The 23872-nt window shown below is 35.3% G+C and overlaps 3 pseudogenes across 1 annotated transcript; 2 read left to right on the forward strand and 1 right to left on the reverse strand.

The window, feature by feature from the left end:
- The window catches only part of LOC114285477 (thylakoid ADP,ATP carrier protein, chloroplastic-like), a 52206-nt pseudogene that overhangs the window by 19623 nt on the left and 8711 nt on the right, over positions 1-23872 (forward strand).
- Positions 7201-13529, reverse strand: LOC114285488 (glucan endo-1,3-beta-D-glucosidase-like; annotated as a pseudogene).
- Positions 17561-22661, forward strand: LOC114285476 (uncharacterized; annotated as a pseudogene). Its single transcript, XR_014330129.1, has 5 exons — positions 17561-17752; positions 18382-18504; positions 18921-19002; positions 22055-22119; positions 22218-22661. The product of XR_014330129.1 is annotated as an uncharacterized LOC114285476 (transcript).

The following is a 23872-nucleotide window of genomic DNA, read 5'->3' on the forward strand; positions in this document are numbered from 1 at the left end:
TTTTCTCCTAAATTTTTTTCCCTAACTTTTCTTCGTTTTTTTTCTCTACTCTGTTTTCTTTCCCATGATTTGTCCTAATTATGCCTGAGCTCTCTCTATTTCTTACTCAGACTTCTCTATTTCGCTCAAATTATCGAACCACCATTGTTGATAGTTCTTTGTCACTGTATTCTTCCTCTCTCTACTCTTGTGTCTCTGTTATAGATCCTTGAACTCGTCATTACTCTCTTTGTTTATTTCAACACTATTTATTCTAGTGATATTTCTCTATCTAGTAAATGCATCTATCTCGAAACTCTAGCTCTTTCACATTAATATGTCATACATGCACAAAACTTTGGCCGTAGTTATGATTTGAAAGGTTTTATTATCATCAATTTGTACATGAGTTATAGAACTATTGAAAAATAAATATTACACATTTTGTTGTACTGTTCTGCTATCTCAGTCCTCTTCATCCCTCAAGCATCTCTCTCATTCTTTATTGTCATTGTAGATATCTCTGATGTTCCTTATCAGAAACGACCGCACATTTGACGTCATTTTCATATGCGATAAGCCCGTTGTAGACACCCCATTTTTGACCGACCTTGAGACTCAGACGTCACCAGTTGAGCACTCGGTGATATTGCATATTGTGCTTGCTCAGAAGTTTCAGAGTCTCGGCTGCGAGCCTTGCCTCCGGACTTCCGGGCTCTTCTGTGCTTTGCCTCGGTTTGCGAACCAGGCTCTGTTTTCCCTGTTTTCTTTTCCCAAAGGTAGGGAGAGGTCTTGTAGATCATCTCTCAGTGGCCGTAGGCTACGTTTCGTGGTCGTAGGCCATTTTGCCCATTTGGAGTCCGGTTTCCGGTTTTTCGGAGCCGTTGGCCGTGTGCCTCGGTTCGCCTCGGTTCGCCTCGGTTCGGGACTGCTTAACCATCTCCGTTTGCTCCGGTTTCTTGCATACATCCTATTTGCTCCCTTTTGAGGGACACTGTGATTCGAGAGACCAACTTCGTGGTCGAACACCACTCCCGGTGCCTGACAGTCAGTTTTCGGGGCCCCCAGACTGCGCGTTTCGGCCTTCAAACCTTCATTTTGCATCGGTTTTGGTTCATTTTTGGCAGGGACCTCTGTTTCATCATTAGGAAGGTCGTAGAAGGGTGGGAGGCCAGTAATTGTTCCGGCAACCAGTTATATTTCCTCATCGCCCTCCGTCGCCCGTTTTTCTTACTTGAAAGCCAATGTTGACCACCTTAAGGCCACTTTTTCTAGCTCTAAACCACATATTTGTGTTGTACACACCTGGGAGGCCACCAATATCATATGGTCGGCTACTAATTATGTTTGACCCTTTTGAACCGCTCCAAAAAGTGGGCTTTTCTCTCTCCTGGTTTACTTTCTCCAGTTTTTGACCACATGGTTGTGTTGTGCACACATGGGAGGCCACCAATCCGGGGTGGTCAGCTACTAATGTTGATTGACCCTTTTGACCCTTGGCCGGCCGGCCATAGGGGGTGGTCGGCCGGCCACCTAAGCCCAAGAAAACTGGCCGGCCATATTCCTTGCTACAGGTACATCTCAAATATGCATCTCTTTCCCCCCCAGATTGTGTATCCGGGGGGTGCATTTTTGGAGGAAAACTTGGATTGTTTTCCCTCCATTTTCCCCCCTTTCCCCCCCCTTTTTGCCTTTATAACAGGGGCTCTAGCTCTGATTTTAGGGTTAAAAAAAATTCCCTCTAAGGCCCTTGCATTATATCTCTCTTCCTCTCCATCCCAAGCTCAAAACCCTTAAGTTCTATACCCCTTTCTTCATCAACCCATAGCCCCACCCTTCCATCCTCCATTCTAGCAGTTTGAGGGTGTTCTCCAGAGACTAAGAGTGCTGCATTTTGGTCCAAGAGTTTCCAAAAGAGTGGTCTTCAAGGGTAAGTTCTATTTCCCTCCTTTTGGTCTATATTTTGCATGCTATTCTAGCTCCTTGTGCTTGATGTTTTGGACTCCGACCCTAACTGGAACTAGGCTTATTTTGAGCCATTATTCATGTTTGTTTAAGGGCCTCTCACTGTTTGAGGCCTCCTTGTTGCACTTGCTTCATTATCCCTCTTGTATGCCTATTCCTTGTGTAGTATTTTTGGCCTACGTGTAGACTGTTTTGAGGCATGTCATAAACTGTAAAGTTGCTTATTTTGAGCCCTTATTCAACATTTTTGAAGGGCTCATCACCGTTTGTAGCCTCCATTTGCTACTTGCCTTTATATCTCTCTTTTGGCCATATTTTTGCATGATTTGTTAGCCTCTTTTGCTTCTGTTTTTGGGCTGTGGTCCGAACTACAAATGGCCTTATTTTGACCCCCTCTTCATGTTTCATTAAGGGTATTTCATGGTTTGAGGCATCCTTTATACACTTTGGGTTATATCTCTCTTTTTGGCCTTATTTTGGGTAGTATTTTAGACTTGCATGCATACTGTTTTGGGTCCGGACATCAACTGTAAAGTGAAATATTTTTGGCCCCTGTTAAACATTATTGAAGGTCCTTAATCTGTTTGGGGTCAGCAGCTGTGAGTTGCTTCTTTATCTCACATTTAGGGCCATTTTTGCATGCTAGTTTTGCCCTATTTGTGTTTACTGTTTGGCCTTGATTAAAACTGTAAACATGCTTATTTTGGGACTGCCTTGAATCTGTATTCACATGTAATAAGCAAATAATGCATGTTTTGTATAGCTATAGGCCATTGTATGGGCCTAGTTTTGCATTTTGGTTTCATTCCATGCATCGGGAGCCATGCTTTTATGATTCGGGACTGTTTTGGGTTATATTTTAGCGCTGAAATTTGCATGCTTGTATGCCATATCCCATGCCTTGCCATGTCTTGTTAGAGTGGCATTTTGTGCCTTAGGTACGGTCCTCGGTTTGCGTGCATGTGTGAACGTATTCCGAGTTGTCTCATTTTCATCTTATGGCCTCTTATGTGAGTGTGGCTGAGGTCCACTCATGTTGGTGTAAGTCCATTGTGCATTGTGTATGCCATTCCATTTCATAGCATTGCGTATGCTAGGTTGTATGTTAGCGCATTGTGTATGCCATGTTATCTCGTGCATCGTGTATGCCATTTCATAGCATTGCGCATGCTAGGTTGTATATTAGTTGCATTCATGCATGTCATGCATATTGCATTGTGCTTGGGATAGGAGTTAGCCCGAGCACGGAAAACGAGGTACGTTTCGTATTCCGAATGACGGAACGTGTCTCAATTCCCAGTCACCGACACTCCGGACTATCCATGATGGAGTTAGGTTTTAGTTAAGTTTTCATGTGCATTCATTCTATATTGAGTAATGCAAATCGACTCCTCGGCCATCATGCATCGAGATGCGTGATTGGTGGCACGAGGATCAAGGCATGCATACATTTGTGAAAATACATTGCATCAAATCAAGAATCAATAGTCTTCCGGGGCTTGGCGCGTTTTCCAAGAATAAATTGCAAACAGAGGCTAATTGGGGCATCCCAGTGGATTTCCGCGCAAGGCAGCCCAAACATACATCATTCATCAGAGTCAAGGCAGTCCCTGGCTTGCATGCCAGTTTATAGCTTTCCTAGATTAATTTGTAAATTAATTAGGATTTTTGTATTTATTCGGGACTGTAATTATTTATTTGGGACTGTATATTTATTCGGACCCTCTCGCGAGGGCACAACTGTAATAAGTGTGCGTGTGTGTGTTGTATGTCTTCCAACCCCACGTCTTTCTCCCTTTTATTTACCTGCTTATGATGGTTAGATTAGGGCATGTTTCAATTAGCATAAAGTATGATAGCATGTTTGCATTCATTCATCTGTTTTGCATGCACCGGGCTCGGCGCATCATACTAACTGTATTGTATTTTCAATTCCAAATTGAATACATGTTAGCTGTAGCATTTCATATGCCATGTTTAGAATAGCCGAGCCTGCTATAGTTGCATTTTTGCATGTGTTGCATTAGGCATTTCTGTATAATTAGGATCATGCATGGATTTCTAATTAGCTTTTGTTTTGGCTTGGAGTACTCGGTGAGTTTTTATGCTTTAGCATCCTTGCATGCGTGTGAGTGACTGCCATGAATAGCATGCTTACCATGAGGCTATCTGCTTATGTGATATAACTGCCTGAATGCCTGTGGGTGAAGGTTGGGTTATTTGGATTGGAACAAATCATCAATTGTGAGTTTTAAGCCCACTAGATAGTGGCAAAACCATCTTTTCTTAAGCCCACCCGAGGGTGGCAAAACCTGCATTTTAAGCCTACTTGCGAGTAGCAAACCACTTTCAAATAAACAAACACGAAATGTTTTGTTCCAATTCAGACGATCCAGTCTATACTTGTATGCTGTGCGCATCACATAGTAAATCTAGGCTAACAACCAGAATAAGAACGCATAATGTTTTCAAAAATAGATATCATGGTTAGTAGAGGCCGATCTTTGATCGGGCGAGCGGGGGTGCTCACGAAGTGACCTTCCCCAATCGTACCCAAGTTCCCGAGCCGAGGCAACTTTGGTGATGACGGACACGTGGCCTTAGGCAAACGAGTCAGGGTTTCCTAAATTTTCCCAAAATAAAATATTTAGGTGGCGACTCTGTATCTGGCAAAGCAGTTCATGTTTGGCACTTCTTTTCTAAAAATCTGTTTTCTCAAAACGATTTGCCGGATTTGGACTCTTTGGTTCAGACTTAGAACCGTGACAATTTGAGAGTCCTGAACTGTAGTGAGCCCAATATCGAACGGAACGGGGGACTCGTTCCTCCCGGGGCGTTCGGGGGACGTCTACACCCGTTCAGTCTCTCTTTCTCATTTTTCCTTTCCTCTTGCTCTACTAACTAATCTTCTTTAACTCTCATTTTCTGTTCCATGGCTTTAAGTGGTTCATTAAATTATTTAATGATTGTCATTACATTTTGTTTTCTCTGTATTATGAGAGATCCCGATTGGTGATTCTAAGATTTTTAGTGATTTATTTAGTCATTTTATGATAATCGTTATGAAACTTTGTTCCTTGATTACGATATTTGTGGTTTATAAAAAAATTTGGATATTTTTGCTACATCAATTAGTTGTGTTGTTACGCATTTTGTGATTGATGTTATGAAATTTTTTGGGTTGGTTATGACAATTGTGATTTGTAAAATTTTTGATTATTTTTATTATGGCTATTAGTAGTGTAATTACGCATTTTGTAATTGATGTTATTAAATTTTGTGAGTTGGTTATGACATTTGTGGTTATTAAATTTTTTTGATGTTTTTGTTACACCAATTAGTGGATAGTTACATAATTTTTGGTTAATGTTACAAAATTTTAGGAATTAGTTACGACATTTGTGATTTTTTATAATTTTAAACAAGTTTTGTTACGCTAATTAGTGACGGCGTTATGTGTTTTGTGTTTTATATTACAAAACTTTGTGACTTGATTATGATATTTGTGGTTTCTAAAATTTTAAATATTTTTATTATGCCAGTTAATGATGTGATTATACATTTTGTAGTTGATGAGTAAAATAGTCTTTTTTTTTATTAATTTTACTTAATAAAAATAGATGAAGGATTTATATTAAAAATAAATTAAAAAAATTATAAATTGACAAAATTATAAATTAATAATTTATTTTATTATAAGACTATTCATAAATGTTTTAATGTTGTTTTTTTATAATGATTATTACATAATTTCGACCCCATTTTCTCCAAAAATTTGAAACAAACATCCAAATTTTGTCAAAATCAAAATTTCCTCATTAATTGTTTTTGACAGATCCCTAGACCCTTTCTTTAGCCCAAACGAGAGAGAGAGAGAGAGAGAGAGAGAGAGAGAGAGAGAGAGAGTAATTTATGGGCTTGGGGTGTGTCGCGAGCTCGTGGCCCAAATTTACACCTCTATATATGAGTAATGGTTATGAGATATGTGATTAGTAATTATGATATATGTGATGTTGTTTATGAGGCAAATGGTGTTGGTTATGAGATGTGGTTATAACATAAGTGGGTAAAGGTTATGAGATATATGATTGGTGATTATTAGCTATGCGATTTTGGTTATGAACAGAGTGATGTAGTTATAAGTCAAAGGGTGTTTGGTTATGAGATACGTGGTTAGTGGTTATGAAATATGTAATGTTGGTTATGATCAAAGTGGTGTGGTTATGAGATATGTGATTTGTAGTTATGATATATATGATGTTGGTTATGAGATATGTGGGTAATTGCTACGAGATATTTGATTAGTGATTATAAGATATGTGATTTTGGTTATGAGTAAAGTGGTGTCAAAGGGTGTTTGGTTATGCTATATGTGTTAGTGGTTATGAGATATGAGATATGAGGTGTTGGTTATGATCAAAGTGGTGTAGTTATGAGCAAAAGAGTTGTTAGTTATGAGATATATGACTAGTGGTTATGAGATATGTGATGTTGGTTATGACTCAAAGGCGTTGGTTATGAGATATGGTTATGATTCATGTGGGTAATAGTTAGGAGATATGTGATCAATAGTTATGAGATATGTGATATTGGTTATGAACAAAGTGGTGTGGTTATGAGCAAAATGATGTTAGTTATGAGATATGTGACTAATGGTTATAAGATATGTGATGTTGGTTATGAAAAAAAGAAGAAGTGTTGGTTATGAAATATGTGACTAGTGGTTATGAGATATGTGATGTTGGGACCCCTGGACTCCTTTGATTTCCTTTGCCCCTCTTTTTGGTAACCGATTACACTGGTTGTCTGCCAATGCAAAATTAAATTATTAAAATAATTTAGTTATGTCGTAGTTATGAGATAATATAGTATGTATGAATAACTAAATATAAATAAGTTATGAGTTAATATGATAATGGTTATGATCTATATGATATTAGTTATAATATAAAATCACATATTCTCGTAACTGATGTATGGTACATCCAAATGTACCATAGCATCACCCATATATACATGTCAATTTTTTTAATTTTTAATTTTTGTTTTTACTTACGAGTAAGATAGAATGGTTTTGACCTTGAACCCACCAATCCATTCAAGACCGTCCTCAACCCACACAAAACCAAACAAATAGCGAAAATTATCATTCAATAATTATACAGAACTAGTCACATAACCGACCGTGAAGCAATGTAGTGGAGCAATTTTTTTAGTAATAGGTCCCATCGTTGATATGTATGATTACCATTATTTTCAATGACAATAGTGACCAAACCAGCAATTCTTCCCTCTGCCCTCATACCCTTTTTCTTCATCTACTCTACTGTGAATCCATCATAAAAGATTTGTCAGTGAATTCCCATCATCAAACCCATTCAAATTCCTAATCTTACCCAAAGCACTCTCTTTGTCATAAACCCCTTCCAATGCATGCAAAAAGCCCTTCCATCCACTAAAACTCCCTCTCTTCCCAACGCTGCCGATGCCCATGCCACAAGATCCCTCACAAAACCACTTTCACAAAACAAAACCTCAGTGATTGGCAACAGTGGCAACAACTGAATCCCAACCCTGCACTCCCTCTATTTAGCTGGTGCAAACCAAAGTCCACTGTCCCTTTTATTAGCCCATAAAACACCCACAACTCTATTATCTCTAGTAAATTCCTCTGCATACATAGTCCCTCCCTCTCTCACATGCCACCATGTCTGAGTTGAATGAATCTCCATTGCTGCAATTGTAGAAGCAGTTGCGACAAGGCATGTGTCCCCATAAGCCAATCCCATCAATGCTGCCGAATAGTATGCGTTCACAGCCTCGCTCGTGCTCTCTTGGTTTCGCCCATCTGCAAATTCAGTCAGCCCTCCAGCCCAAGAATGAAGTTTCCATAGATCAAAACACCGCAAACGCGAATATTTTGAATTTTCTCGCCTGCCCAAGTTCATGAAATCTTCCATTAACGAGTAAGCTTGCGGCCTATAGTTTCTCCCCCAAGTTGGATCAATCTTTGCAAGCACTGTGTAGACACCCCATTTTGACCGGCCCTAAGACTTGGGCGCTTTTTTTTGATTACCCAATGATGACAATTAGAATGTGTTTCTCACATAATCCTTAGTAAGAGAGATAAAATTTGAACTTGAATACCAACCTTTACCATTATAGCCAAATTATTTTAAACTACTAAATATTTCTATTGTTTAGTATTTTGAAATTTTGCATAATTTTATGTGTTTGTTCATATATTTTTTTGGTGTTTTTATATAAATTGGTATAAATTTTATATTTTATATATATTATATTATATATATTATAAAATAAAATAACAAAAAAATTGTTTGATGTCGGTCAGCCCTCGGCTGCCGACATCAAACCTTAGGATTATATATGTTATTATATACATATATATTATATATATTATTATATATTATAATAGTATTATATTAAGAATATATTATTATATTCTATTATATATTATTATATTCTATATTTTTGGCTATATAAAGAGGGGGAGGTGGTAATCAGCAGGGAGGTTTTTTGATTATAAGAGAGGTTTTTTTTTTTTTTTTGGATGATAAGAGAGGATTCAAGTGAGTTAGAGAGAAAGGAGATTAATTTTGTTTACATTTCAATTTTGAGCCAAAATACTTCCAAACTTCCATAGCTACTGAGGATTTGAGAACACACTTTCTATACTTGAGGGTGATCAAGAGAGAGTTTGTAAACTAAGGAGTTCATCATTTCCTTCAAAGAAGCTTGAGGGTGTTGGAATCAAGTTTGTTAATTAAGAGCTTACCTCTCTTTCAAAGGTACAATTTTCTCTTACTCTTGTCCTCTCTTTTTCTTGTTTTATACACTGTTCTGGGGCTGCTTTTGGACTATTTTCAAAGGCTAAAATATGGTTTAGAAGTCCCAAAAGTGGAGGGGTTAGCCACCCTTCCTTAAACTTGTTCACTAGCTTTAATCTATTCATAGTTGTTCACTTTTGTTAGCTTAATTTCAGCACTATTTTATGCTATTTAGGGGGGGGGGGGGGTTGTTTAATTTATTTCAATAATTTTGTTTTAAATATTATGTTGTGTTATATTAACCAATTAATAAATTTTGCATAATCATCTCTGCAACCTCCTACCATTCTTTAATTATTTTGATTAAAGAGTTGTGAAAAATTAAGATTGTGGTTCAAGTACAAAAAAGAAATTTTTCTCATGCTTAATGGTTTAATCTCTTCGAAGGTTTACTATCAAAGGCATAAAAACTTTCTTATGCTAAAACACAATCATTTATTTTTCAGTTCTCTTTATCATCAGCGTGTTTACTTTTAAGGGATTAATTGACCCTTGGAAATCACTAAGGAAAGTGTCATTATCACTTAGTATCAAGTTTGGATTTCAAGTCATTATCACTCACTGTGCGTTTTTCTAAGTCATTATTACTTTTTTGAGTTTGACTAGTCCTTGTTGCGCATCGTGAGTTTGACTTGAAACCCTTTATCGCTTGTAAATGAGTTTAACTCTTCTTTTGTAATTTCCCCCGAAGAATTTATCATCAGTGTGTTTACTTTTAAGGGATTAATTGACCCTTGGAAATCACTAAGGAAAGTGTCATTATCACTATTATCAAGTTTGGATTTCAAGTCATTATCACTCACTGTGGGTTTTTCTAAGTCATTATTACTCTTTTAAGTTTGACTAGTCCTTGTTGTGCATTGTGAGTTTGACTTGAAACCCCTTATCGCTTGTAAATGAGTTTGACTTTTCTTTTGTAATTTTCCCCGAAGAATTTATCATCAATGTGTTTACTTTTAAGGGATTAATTGACCATTGGAAATCACCAAGGAAACTATCATTATCACTTATTATCAAGTTTGGATTTCAAGTCATTATTACTCACAGTGGGTTTTTCTAAGTCATTATCACTCTTTTGAGTTTGGCTAATCCTTGTTGCGCATCTTGAGTTTGACTTGAAATCCCTTATCGCTTGTAAATGAGTTTGACTCTTTCTTTGTAATTTCTCCAAATAAAATAAGGTTTATTTCCTCGGGTTAAGTTGACACTTATTTTCCTTTATTGCATTTCAGACTTAGTGGATGTAAATATCACCGTGGACTTAATGGATTAAAGAAAAGGAAAGGTAATATAAAAGAGGTTAATAAAATTGAGCTTAAAATGAATCAACCAACATAAAGAACCAATATGATTGATTGAATTCGGTCGGACGTTATACCGAATTTATTGTGTCAAGGCTTATCTTACATTAGTCCATAATGTTTTGATGAATCTTGAAGCGTCTCTACTTTCCTTCTTGAATTTGCTTCATGATAGTAGGGAGGGGTGGTCATTATGCATTACATTTATTGATCTTTGTCCTATCGTGTCCAAAATCATCTTGCAAACTAACTTGCAACCATAGATGGTTTGGGAACCGAGTTCGCTCATCTCTTGAGTATTTTCCATGATAGAGAAGAGTAGAAGAGACAAATATGGCCAGGAATACCCTGTCTGCATGTTTGCACTGTTTCACCTCAGGCACAAAAAAAAAAAAAACAGATTTCTGCAAAGAAAACAAGGTATGCTTGGATTTATTTGGGGCTCGACTAAGTCTTGTTTTGATTCGGCAAGGCTCCAATAAATATACACTTTTGGTCGAAAGCAATGATAAGGTGAAACAGAACAAATCTCAACAAGGCAGACAGAGTAATTCCTGAGGAGCATCGCGCGATCATTACATATTATTTGTTGTAATAAATTAGACAGCCCCTTTTCATTATGATTCATTCGGATTTGTAATATTTATTTATTCGGACACTTGGACATTCGGACCCTCCTTCGCGAGGACAAATATGTAATAATGTGTATGTCTTCTAACCCCACGTCTTTCTCCCTTTTATTTACCAGCTTATGATGGTTAGTTTAAGGACATCATGTTTAATTTAGCATACTCATGTTTGCATCCATTTGTATTGCATGCATAAAAGTTCGGCTCATCATATTATTCAAATGTCAAATTCAAACTCTTTACTTGAATATGTGCGCTATCACATGCCTTGAATTGAATCGCATGCCATTATAGTAGTCGAGCTTATTAATTGCATATTGTATGTGTTGCATTAGCCATATTACATAGTTGGATCATGCATTTTTCTAACTAGTTCCTTTTTTAGCTTGGAGTACGAGGTAAGTTTTTATGTTTTAGCATATTGCATAAGTGTGATTGTTGTCGTATCAAACATACTACCATGAGGCTAAATGCTTAATTGTTAAACTGCTTGAATGCCTGTGGATGAAGGCTATTCACTGAAATTGGGATACTTTGATTAAATGTATATATATGAGATCACTTTTTCAAGTGGTACATATTCAAAACACTTTTTCAAAACAAACATGAAATCAAACGTTCCAACTTCTAGTGAAATTAGTCTATACTTGTATGTTAAAAATAAAATAAGAACATATACTGTACATAAGAATCACATCATAATTAGTAGAGGCCGATTTTTGATCGGGTGAGTGGGGTGCTCATTATTGACCTTCCCCTCTCATACCTAAGTTCCCGAACCAAGTCACTTTGGTGATGAAGCACTGATGGCCTTTGGCACGAGTCACGGGTTTCCTAAATTTTTCAAAATAAATATTTAGGTGGCGACTCTAATATCTGGCAAAGCAGTCCATTTTTGGCATTTGATTCAAAACATCGATTTTTCAAAAGTAATTGTCAGATTTGGACTCTTTTTGTGTTTTCATTATTTCACATTGCACTTGTGAAATCAAATTCAGAACCAACACAAGTGGAGTCCGAACTGTAGGGGCTATTTCATTCTTCTGAAAGGGAGCGCGAAAAGCCGAGCTACACACTACAATTGCATAAAGAAAAAGCCCCGAATGGTAATGGTGATCATTGTATATTCCAAACCCGAAATCAGCCCCGGAATCTAAAGATCCTTGTTTAGTCACAATGCCACCCCACTTCCCGTCATACAAGAAACCATTTGTGCTAAAAGTTCCATCTAGCCATGGCTCAATTGTGTCCTTCAAGAACTTTCGAATACCTGGGATTGCATCGAAACAATCGATTTCTTCAGCAATCAATGCTAATCTTGCTGCTCTGGCAATTTGTTTTCCGTAAGAATAAGATGATGATGATGATGTTGTTAATGTTGTTGCTGGATTGAGAGCCTCAACATCTTTGATTAGTGCAGCAACAATTTCAGGGTATGATTCTTCATTGATGCCTCCAATTGAGTGCCAAGTTACAGAAGCAGGGCTGGATTTCAATACCCATGAATCTCCAACAACACCCACAAGGTCTCCATCAATGCTTTTATACTTGAAATCATCCAAAACAGTGATTCTACAATCACTGCTTGAAAGAAGCTGAAGATGAAGAGGGTGGGCAAGCATGAACAAATCTCCCAAATCTCTCTTATCCCATTTATACTCCAAAGAAAATGGGTTGGAAAATAGGGCATCACCACATACCGGATAACAACGGCTGAACCGATCAAGATTGATTTGTATCGTGGGTCAGAATTTGGTACAATAGCAATTCGAATTATGTCGGAAAACCCATTAGAAATTATAGAAGAAACATCCTGACTCAGATTAATTGGTGAAGAAGTGTAGAGAAGCCATGTCTGGTTGTTGTTGAGCTTAATGATGTATTTAGTGAGAGAACTGTTGGGAGAGATTTGAAAAATGGCATGAACTGTAGAAATCGAAGCGAAACACCTTTGGTAGCAACACAGGTCAAATAAGGGCTTCCTCTAACGAGGAAGAACCTGATTGCTAGAAGGAAGGTCAAGAGTGACACTAAGATCACTGAATGAAGAAATAATGTGGGTTGCATATGGGTTGGGGTTGTTTGATGTAAAGATGGTGAGGTCAGGATTGAAAATCTGGTAGATGAAGGAAGAGTTAGAGGACTGAGATGGGTAGCAGAAAGTGAAAGAGGAAAGAGAAGATTTGATGAGATAAGGGTGGATGTATTCGGGTTGATCACCATTTTTTAGAACAAAGTTTTGGAAGAAGGAATTGGTGGGTAGAGGGGAAGAGAGTAGGTGGGGACAGAAAAAGTGAGATGGGTCAGGAAAGACTGTGGATTGGGTTTGAGGGAAGAGGAAGGGATGAGTTGGTCGTCTGTAGGGTTCTGGCGGAGATGGCTCACGTGGAGGAGGAGGGAGAGGAGGTAGTGGTGGTGGTGAAGGAGGATGCGTGAGAATTTTTTTTGCGAAAATCGACAAGATTTCTCTGCCAAACAGACCAAACAAGTCCATATTTCTTTTGGGGCAAGAAAATGTTTCACTACCAAAAAAATAAATAAATAAACATATATATATATATATATATATATATTAAAACTCGACACGTGTAGAAGATGAAAGAAATTTGATAAGAAAATACACAATGAAACTCAAGAATATATAATGAAATTCGACATGCCTGTAGGTAGAGGAGATTGTCTGGGTTGAAGGATGGTGAATGGTGAAGGGGAAAATGGATGAGAAACACAAGGTTATGGTTTGGAAGTGAAATTTAATGTATTTTGAGGATAGGAAGGTGGATGGAGTATATATCAAAGGCATGCAAGCGAAGATGGTGAAGGAAGGGATAACAAGGTGGGGGGTCTTGGAATATGTTATTCCCCTCCCCCCCTCCCCCTCCAACAAAAAAAGGGGGTCTTGGAATATGTTTGGGGAATCCAGAAAGTCATAGAATGAACGTTCTTTTTTGAGGTTTAGGAGCTTTGCATTTGGTTCCCAAATGCCTTATGATATCTTGCAAGTTTTCCCATGGTTCCTGATTCTTTTTGCGGTTAGTGTAACGCACACAAAAACAAGAAACATTTTATTGTCTTGTGATTATATTAAAAAATAACTAAGGTTATGTTTGTTTGAAATTTTAAAATTTATATTTTGAATTTAAAAAAAAATTATTGGCAAAAAAAAAATATATTTTTAAAATTTATAAAATTATTTTCATAAAAAATAATGAGTATTTTTAATTTTTTGATTCTTTTCTTCAAAACATTGTATATTTAACATTAAAGGATTTTCGAGTAATGCAAAAATAGTAGTAATTATATTTACCAATAAATCTCATCTCACAAAAAAAATACTTCAATTAGTTTTAAGTTTTTTCTATTGATCTATTAAGTCCTATTAGTGGAGAATTTCTTTCCATGTAGTCCTATTTTTTTATTTTGGTTGTGTTTTGGTGGACAACTATACTCTTTCATTAATGTGACAGGTATGATGTGATATTCCATTGTAATAGGTATTAATGTGATACTCCAACGATGAGACACTCCAAAAAAACTAAAAACTCTTTAGTCTACTTTTTCCAAATATGATAATGTAGCGGGTATGATGTGACACTCTAAGCCTTTTACTCTAAAAAAGCTAAAAACTCCTTAGTGTATTTTTTTCAAATGTGACAACGTGGTGGGTATGATGTGACACTTAAAAAAAATAAAAACTCCTTAGTGTATTTTTCTCAAATGTGACAACGTGACGGGTATGATGTAACACTCTAAAAAAATAAAAGCTCCTTAATGTACTTTTTTCAAATATGATAACGTGACGGGTATGATGACAGTTCAAAAAAAAGAAAAACTCTTCAATGTATTTTTTTTTCCAAATGTGACATGTGACACTCTACCATAGCGTGTATGATGTAACACTCTAAACAGATTAAAAACTCTTTAATGTACTTTTTTCAAATATGATACTCAAACGTAGCGGGTATGATATGACATTAAAAAACTCCTTAGTATACTTTTTTTCAAATGTGACACTCTAATGCGGTTGGCAAATGAGTCATTACACATCTAAAAGGACTAAATAGATCACAAGAAAAAATATGAGAATATATGGATTACAAGTCCAAAATATGAGACTTATTGGTCAATCTTTTTTTTCCGACTGGCTTACGTGTAAGTCTTAATATGTGGACTTATTATCCAATAGGTCCTATGATAATTAATGGCGTTTTTCATCAAACACTATTAAAAAACGTCACTAATTGTTAATTTTCAGTGACAATTTACAAATTTTGTCACAAACAATGTCACTAACTATAAGTTTTAGCTATTGCTTAAAAAAATCGTTACAAAAAAGTCGCTAATTTTCAACTTTTAGCGAAAATTTGAAAAATTTGTCACAGAAAAATATTACTAATTATAAGTTTTAGTGACAATTTATAAAAATCGGGACAAAAAAAAAAGTTACTAATTGTCAATTTTTAGCGACATATGCAAAAAATCATTAAAAAAAAAAAATTAGTGATGATTTTATTAGGACTTATTTTAAATTGGACTTGATAAAAATTAAATCAAACTATTAGCAGCTATGATAGTTTACCCATATATTATTTTAGGATCAAGTTAAAATGGGCCGAGATACCTATGTAAATTTTAGGATAAATTACAAACACATTCCCTGAGATTTCCTTAATTACAAATTGCCTCCTGTGGTTCTAGAAATTACATTATGTCCCCGAAAGTTTTTAATTTCATAACAAATAGGTCCTTTTATTAATAAATCATTAAGTTAATTAACAGTTTTTAATAATGTTAAAATTTTATTTCAATTAATAATTCAGATAATTTTATTATTGTATAGGTGAACAGTTAGAAATTTCACATTTTCAATTAATTCTGTTAAATAAAAAATTCTAATAGGGAAGTATTTGTAATTTTTCAAACTATAGGGGACAATTCGTATTTTAAGCAAATACGAGGGAGTGTATTTGACTTGCAAATTTTAATTTCAATCCATTTATCAAACGAGCCCAACTTACGAGCCCAAACACTATTTCCAAACCTAAAAATGTAGGTCTAAATTGGCTCGCCAACAGTTCGATACCTAGAGTTAGAAATGGTAGGTGTCTAAAAACAACTTCCTGCCATAATCAAATCCCAAAACCTAGACAAGTTTGAGAGAGAGAGAGAGAGAGAGAGAGAGAGAGAGAGAGAGAGAGAGAGAGAGAGAGAGAGAGATGGCTGGGTTGTTGGCATGGACAGCAGATGTGGTAGGAGGTAGAGGGTAGAGCAACGATGAAGATGATATCAATGCAATCCCAGTAGCCTTCACTCTAGAGCAGCAAAACAGTTCATAAGATAAAATGTCATATCAAACTCATAATCATTTCACTTTTTCTCTTACAAACATTACATCCAATAATAAAAAAATTCAATCATTTTTCCAAACACAACTATTTTAACATATTAAAATAGTTAAAAACTAAAATAATCTATTAAAATAGCCAACTTCCTAAACAACCACAGAGTGTTCTTGAAGTCTAAACTAAATAAGGTTAGTTGAAGGAGATTCCTCTAGAGGTTTGTTGAACTAATGATGGAATTTAGCCCTTTTTTTTCTTGCACTTTGCAAATGGAAGGAATAGGCTAGGTATGGACTGGGTTGGATTGGATTGTAATGTATTGCATTCGGGTGCAAGATGTTTAAACATGTTCTAGTAATGCCTAATCTTTGTGGCCAACTGTGCTATGTGCACAATTTTATTTTTTTATTTTTACAAAATAAGAAATAAATGTAATTCAAAATATTTGCATATAACAACACATTAATGATTCAGTGTGCGGAATTTTCTATGTTCCTAAATTTTTTCCTTGCAGTTCTTGAATCATGAAATTCTTAAAAAGAGATTAAAAGAAAAAAGGGAAAATCACACTAACGGTCCCTATAGTTTGGAGTTTGTGTTACTTTGGTCCATGACTTTTTAATTGTGAAACATTTGACCCTGAATTTTAAATTTTGTTCCGAATAAGGACAATTGAAAATACCATTACTCAATTTCAAGGGCAAAATTGTCAATTTGATAAAATATAAACTAATTTGACAAAAATAAATGTCAAAAAAATATTTTTGAAATTTTTAAATTTATTTCTACGCATCAAAGATAAAATTATGTAAAATTGAAAAATCTTTTGCACATTTATTTATTTTACCAAATTGATTTTTACTATGTGTTTGGATGATGATCATGTAATGGATGATTATTTTTATTTTCATTAAATTAGCTTCTATTTTTCCAAAACTCAAATATAGAGACCACTTTGATATCATTATTAAACTAATCCATTAAATCAAAAAATTCAAAACTAAAAATATTTCATATATTAAACATATTGATTACACATTAAAAGTCTAATAACCACACATTACATAATCATCATCCAAACATATAATAAAAATTAATTTGATAAAATAAATAAATAAATAAAAGATTTATCAATTTTATAAAATTTTATCTTTGGTGGGTAGAAATTATTTTTAAAAATTCAAAAGTATTTTTTTAACATTTATTTTTGTCAAATTAATTTATATTTTATCAAATTAACGATTATTTCCTTAAAATTGAATAATTGTATATTTAATTGTTCTTATTTAGAATAAAATTTAAAATTTAAAATTAAATGTGTCATAATTGAAAAGGCAACACAAATCCCAAATTATAGGTACTGGTAGCGTAATTCGTTTAAGAAAAGAATAATGCTTGGGACTCCTTTTTAGAGGTCATCCCCTCACCCCCCCTTGCCATATGGCGGGTGGTGATTGGAGGAGCAGGAAAAAAAAGAAAAAAAAAAAATATAACTAATGAGAGAGAGAGAGGGTCAAAGGGGGTGGGAGGAAAAGGGGGATGAATCATTGTTGTTAAGAAAAAATGTGAAGCACAACGACTCCACGCCCACATCTCCCAAACGCCTTCCCCACCTCCACGCCCACTCCCTCGCCTTCAACGCCACCCTCGCTCTCCAATTGAACGCTCACTCCACCACCAAGGAACAGGTTGGCCCTACTTATTTTCCACTCACATGGCCTTTTCAATTTCAAGCAACTTTTCTTCACATGGGTATTTGATTCGATTTGATTTGAATTCAATTGCAATTTCTTCTTTATTATTGTACATATTGCTGTGATTCTTTCAATTTTTACGTTTTAGTGTCAAGAGTTTTTTTAGAATGTTTAATAATAATGCAGTTTTTTACGCTGTGTTTGGTTGGAGGATTTGGGGAGGGATTTGGAAAGGGAAAGGGAAAAGGTGTGTGAAACTAGGTGAAATATAGGTATCTTTTATTCACATTTCACCTATCATTTCCATTTCCCTTTTCAAATCCCTCCTCAAATCTCCTAACCAAACACAGCATTACTGTTGCATGTTGGGTTCCATTATTCTTTAACAAATGGATTGATTTTGGGAAAGGAGAAAGGATCTAAATACTTATCTGTGTGTGTATTGGGAGGAGAAATAACTATTCAAAGTATCAGTCCATGATCATAGTCGTTTGGAATTAAAATTATTATAGACTATCCATGGTTTTAACATGCTCTGCATCATTGGTTTTATTGTTGCAATTGGTTGTTGGATGAGTTTTGGTCCAAAGTCAGACCATTTTGGCACTGATCTTTTTGGCCAGGCACAACTGAGAGAGGTTGCATTGCAAGAAGAAAATGATGCGTATGAAAAGGCTATATCCAATTGTGATAATAAAATACATGAGAAGTTGAAAGAAGCAGATCTATTTCGGACTAAGTTACAAGTGAGAGTTAAACACCTAAAATTTATTTTTTTATTTTTATTTTTTTGGATAAGAAAGAAACTTTAGATATTTTAAGTGCTGCTCTCATAGCCTTCTGTTGGAGGATTCCTCACTCCTCTGCATTCAACTCTTTCTAAAGCGTTGTTTTTGTTTAATCCTTGGCATCTTCACTGAGGAAAAATATTACAGGAACTGGACTTGACTGAGAAAAATCTGAAGGACAAGTTGGAAAATGTGTTAGCTGCATTTCATGCCTGACCATCTGGAAAATTAGGTGAATTGTCTATTGATTCTGAAACTACAGTTGGTCTGTTGCTTATTTCTTCTCATCCAAATATTCTTTTTTCGTTTTTGTTCTCTTTCTTATTTTTCCATTTTTATTTTTGGTTTCTGAAAACATTTTATTATCTTCTTAGAGTTTAATGGAAGAGGTGGTTGAAGTCTTGGAGAAAAAATGGGCACAGGTCCAAGAGAATGCACTGAAGCAGCCTTCTCCAGGTATTGTACATCATCCATTTACTTCTGATTGTGTAACTTTTTTGAACTGTTATTGTATAATTGATAGGCAATGCGGATGGATTGGGTAAGTGGATAGGTTGCGAATATACTGTTGACATGGAAAATATGAGAAAGTAGGAGAAAGACATGGAAGGGACATGACATTAGAAGGATTTTGGGGCCCTCCTGTTCCCCATTTTGCAACTACTGCAACTACTTTTTACCTCTTGTACTCCCCTCCCTTTACTTATTTGTTTTCAATACTATGCTTGTTCTATATTAAGGATTCTAGACATATCTGGGACATGGCTGCCATGTGGTCAATCAAACATAGCAAAAGACTGTCATAATCATCAATTTTTGACATGGACATGTCTCCTCTATAGAGTTGTCTCAACTATTTGATTCAGCATGCATTGTCAATTTTCTAGGAGTTGGATGCTATAGGACAGAAAAAGAAACCAAATCCGAAGGCTGCCTACAATAGGAATTGTGGTGGGTTTTGGGTATGGAAAGTTTTCAAGATTAGGGTTCTAATGGGGGAAAGAAACAATCTAGGTTTTGAAGTGGGAAAGGACTGAGATTTGACACTGTTTGAATGCTTGAATAGAGGCTAAATCAGGGGTTTAAGGGTAGTTGAGGGTCAATAGAAGGGGGAATGGGTTAGAATTGATTGGGAATACATATGTTAGGTTTTGGGGCTAAAGAAGGGACCTTTCTAGTGTTGTGAACAACAATATGAGAATAATAACTTTGTGGGGGAGAATTGGAGCCTTCCTTGATACCATTCTCATACCTACCTTTGCATCTAAGAAGTACGGACACGGAAATGAATGTGGACACGGACACAGATGAGGATATGGGACACAGTCAAGGTTTTAAAAAGCGGCCGCAACCGTTACGTAACGCCGTTACGTAACGGTTTTGGCGGTTACCGCCACCCGTTACGGCCGCTTTTGCAGTGTGATTGAGATTCACAGGTGTGTCGGCCGTAGCGGCTGCCGTAGCGGTCGTAACGGTGCTGTAACAGCCGTAACGGCCTGTTACGCACCGTTACGTAACGGTGCCAAACTGTTTCTTCCGAAAAAATACACAAAAAAAAAGCTAAAAATGGGGAGAGAAGATAAAGAGAGAAAATGGAGGAGCAAGAGATAGAGAGAGAGAAGAGGGAAGATGAAGAACATGTTATTAATTTGTTGAAACTGTAAGACCTATGCTATTCTATTCAGCTGCTATTACTAAACCATTTTGTTTGTGTGTGTCTATCTATATATTGTTTGAAAAAAAAAAAAATAATAAAATAAAATAATAATAATAATAATAATAAGTGTGGTCATTATCTATTTGGCTTGGTTAAAATATGTATATGTATATATATATATATATATATTTAGCCTCTTATTTATTCTCTTACTTTTGTCATTGTTTATCTTATGTATAATAGTTAGTGATTGATTTTTTGTATAATATAAAGTCATTAATTATTAAAATAAAATGTAAAAAACTCAGTTTATAGTGATTTAAAAATATGAAATATATTGCATCATACTTAAAAATTTATAAAAATTGATCAATATTTATTTTTAACCCAATAAATATGATGGAAAAAAAATATGCGTATCGGTAAATTTTTTTCAAATTGTGCAAAAAATAAAAAAATTCACGGTTCCGGTTACCGCAACCGTTACACTACGGCCTTTACACCCCGCAACCGCAACCGCGTCACCGCCACCGTTACGGTGACCGCAACCGCTTTTCAGAACCTTGGACACAGTGATTTCGAAAAAATGGAGACTTGGACACGGCAGGAATATTTGCTATATAGATTAATATTACATTCACAAACAATCAATATTAACAAAAACTAACTCTAATTCTATCTTCTTCTTCTTTTTTTTTTTTTTTAAAAAAAGTACTTTTAAATTAACACTTAAAATTTATATCTTTTTTTATGGATGATCTCTTAAGTATTTAAATGTAAGAAAAAAAATAATAAACATTCAGCATTCATCAAAAGTACTAAACAAAATGAGAAAAAAGACAACTTGATATGTCCCTAGTGTGTCTTCTGAAAATAAATTAATTAAATAAGAGGACACGCCATGTGGTGTGTCCCATTTGTGTCCCCACTATGTCTGCCTGTCTCTAAAGTGTCCATGTGTCTGACACGGATATGGCACTTGTTTTTGAAGTGTCAGTGCTTCATAGGCTCCCATCTTATAGATCCCAAGGTCTGATCCTAGGATGCAGAGGTAGTTGAGATAGCTCCATTTTCTCGAACCAAGTAGGATCAGTCACTTGTCCAAGGATGAGATAGCCTCCATGGTTTGACCATCCTATATTGGGGATCTCGATGCCAACGTCGAGGCATTATCAGCCAACGTCCTCACTCATGATTAGCATCAGACACCTCCACTGCCAGACTTGCTCTCTCACTAAGATTGATTGAGCTCTCTCACCTCTGTCACCTCCAATGCCCTCACGTCGTCTAAGTGCCCTCCATCTTCTCAGAAGGTCTCACTAGGACTCCTCACTCCCATCCATCAACAGTTTGTAACTGACTGGTTACTAGTAAAAATCATTGCCTCTTTATATCTTTGTAGTATATGATAAATAATTTAACAAAGACTAATAATTTGTAATGAATGAAATTAGGTTCAATAATTTGAGGAGCTTCTGAATACTGACAACGTATTTGTAACTAATTTGAAGCATAAACCCTTAAAAGAGAAAGGGTATGATTAGTATGATTTGTGCTCTTTTGAATGAACTAGTTTCCCCTACAACTTTGGAAATGTAGTGCTACTCACTTTTAAAATGTGCGTTTGGGAAAATGGTATCCCTACCTTTGATTGGCACTTATTTTTGTTTATTGCATTGACAATCTGTTGACTTTTGGAAAAAAATCCTTTCCACATGGAAAACTGACATATTGCTTCCTGCTCGATGTAGTGAAATAGATATGTGAAAAGTTATTCACTGTAATAACAGATATTCTACTTTGGCCATCTCTGTTGTTTAAGTTGTTCTAATGTGATGCAATTTTCTTCAGCTCAGAGAGAGAAAATATTGGATAGACAGCTACACAGACTAATTGAATAACTAGCCACCAAGCAGGTGTACTTTAGCTGTTGTGAATTTGCTTTATATGAAAAGTTTTGCTGATGTGACTTTGAGAGGGAATTCTTTTTATCTTGTTCTGTCCTTCCTTGTAGGCCCAAGCAGAGGGTCTGGTCAGTGAAATCTATCTGAAGGAGATGGAACTAGAAAGGTTAAATGGGTTGTGGAGGAGTCTTGAAACCAGCACAGTGGAGGTCAATGCTGCTAGGAATCGGTTTGGAAGAAGCAACTCTGAGAAGGGATCTCTTTCCTCTGATTACATTGTTGACCCTCATCATAGGCCTTCTTATCACTTGGGTGGCCGAACTGAAAATCTCATGCCACTCAGGTCGGCTTTCATGCTCTACATTCTGGCTCTGCACATCTTGGTCTTCATCAGAATTTCATTCTAAAAATGTATTGGTTCCATTAAATGTTGTAATATGTCTTCTCCTGCTGAACCTGATATATATGATTTTTCATTCTGTTGTACTTCAGGTTTAACCAGAAACATGTTTCATGTATATATAATGAAATACTTTATTTTTACTGTGTCAAAACTGTGAGATGAGTTGCTGCTTTATTTTAATATGTCGACAGTGAATTTCTCTTAGCAATAAGAGAAGAGAAGGCAGTAGAGCAAATCACAAAGTGCACAAAAGACAAATAATTTACAAATTGCAGGTTATGGAAGTTAAGCAATTAAATTTCGGTGGCATTGTAGACTTGTGTTAAAACCTACATTTTTGTTGGTTGAGGCATATCATTATATACTATCAAGCTGTTAATTTCATCTAGTGTCTGGACTCCAAACGCATGTGAATTTCCGTTGTTGAATCATAACTTGTGACTGTAAGAAGTTTTCATCTTGCGATTTTTGAAATAATCCTAACCTTGGTTAAATGTCTCTTAAAAAACAGACTTCTTTTAAGGTTTTGTAGTGACTAATTTTCCAATCCCATCGATGTGGTCTTTTGGGGAGGAGCTCCATCCCTCTAGTTTGAAAGTAAAGTTTTTAGTGTTTTACCCAAGGTTTTAAAAAGCGGTTGCAGTCGCCGTAACAGTTACGGTGGCGGGATATAAAGGCAATAATATATATATATATATATACACATATAAATCTATTTAGTGCAATAAAAAAAAGCTAAGCCTGATTAAATGAGTTATGATATACCTCTTTTTATTATGAAAATATATAAATTTAAAAGTTATAATTAAGACAAATGTATAATTTTATTATTAAATGCGAAGTGAAGTGATATTTATCATCAATTGATATGATATTTTTATTATTAATCCAATAATTTAAGTTACATTTTCTTTGATTTCAATTTCTTAACTAAACATATGATATGAATATAATACATACACGCATTTCTAATTTTTAAGAAAAAAAACGTTTTAGAATATTTCCAACCTTTATCATTTTCTTTTAATTTTTTTTATCTAATTTGATTTTAAATTTGACTAAAAAAATTGATTTCATATGAATTATTTTAACTTTTTCATTAAATTTGTATCAATTTTAAAAGAACTTTCATTCTCATCCCAATTTTTTTTTCTTCTTTCTTTTCATCAATTTTGATGGAAAAAACAATAATTTTCAATATAGCGATTCCGGGTTTTACCCCTTGTTGTACAGTGATCCGGACTTGGTTCCGTGGATGTTAGCAGTTGTTTATATCTTATTTACATCCTTTCACACTTTGTGTTTGAGTTATAGGATGTGTTGGGCGTGTTTTGGACAGGTAGGTTGAGTTTTGGTCTCAAG

The sequence above is a fragment of the Camellia sinensis genome, chromosome 1 (genome assembly GCF_055761805.1).
Source record: "Camellia sinensis isolate YWXY chromosome 1, ASM5576180v1, whole genome shotgun sequence".
Classification (NCBI taxonomy): Eukaryota; Viridiplantae; Streptophyta; class Magnoliopsida; order Ericales; family Theaceae; genus Camellia; species Camellia sinensis.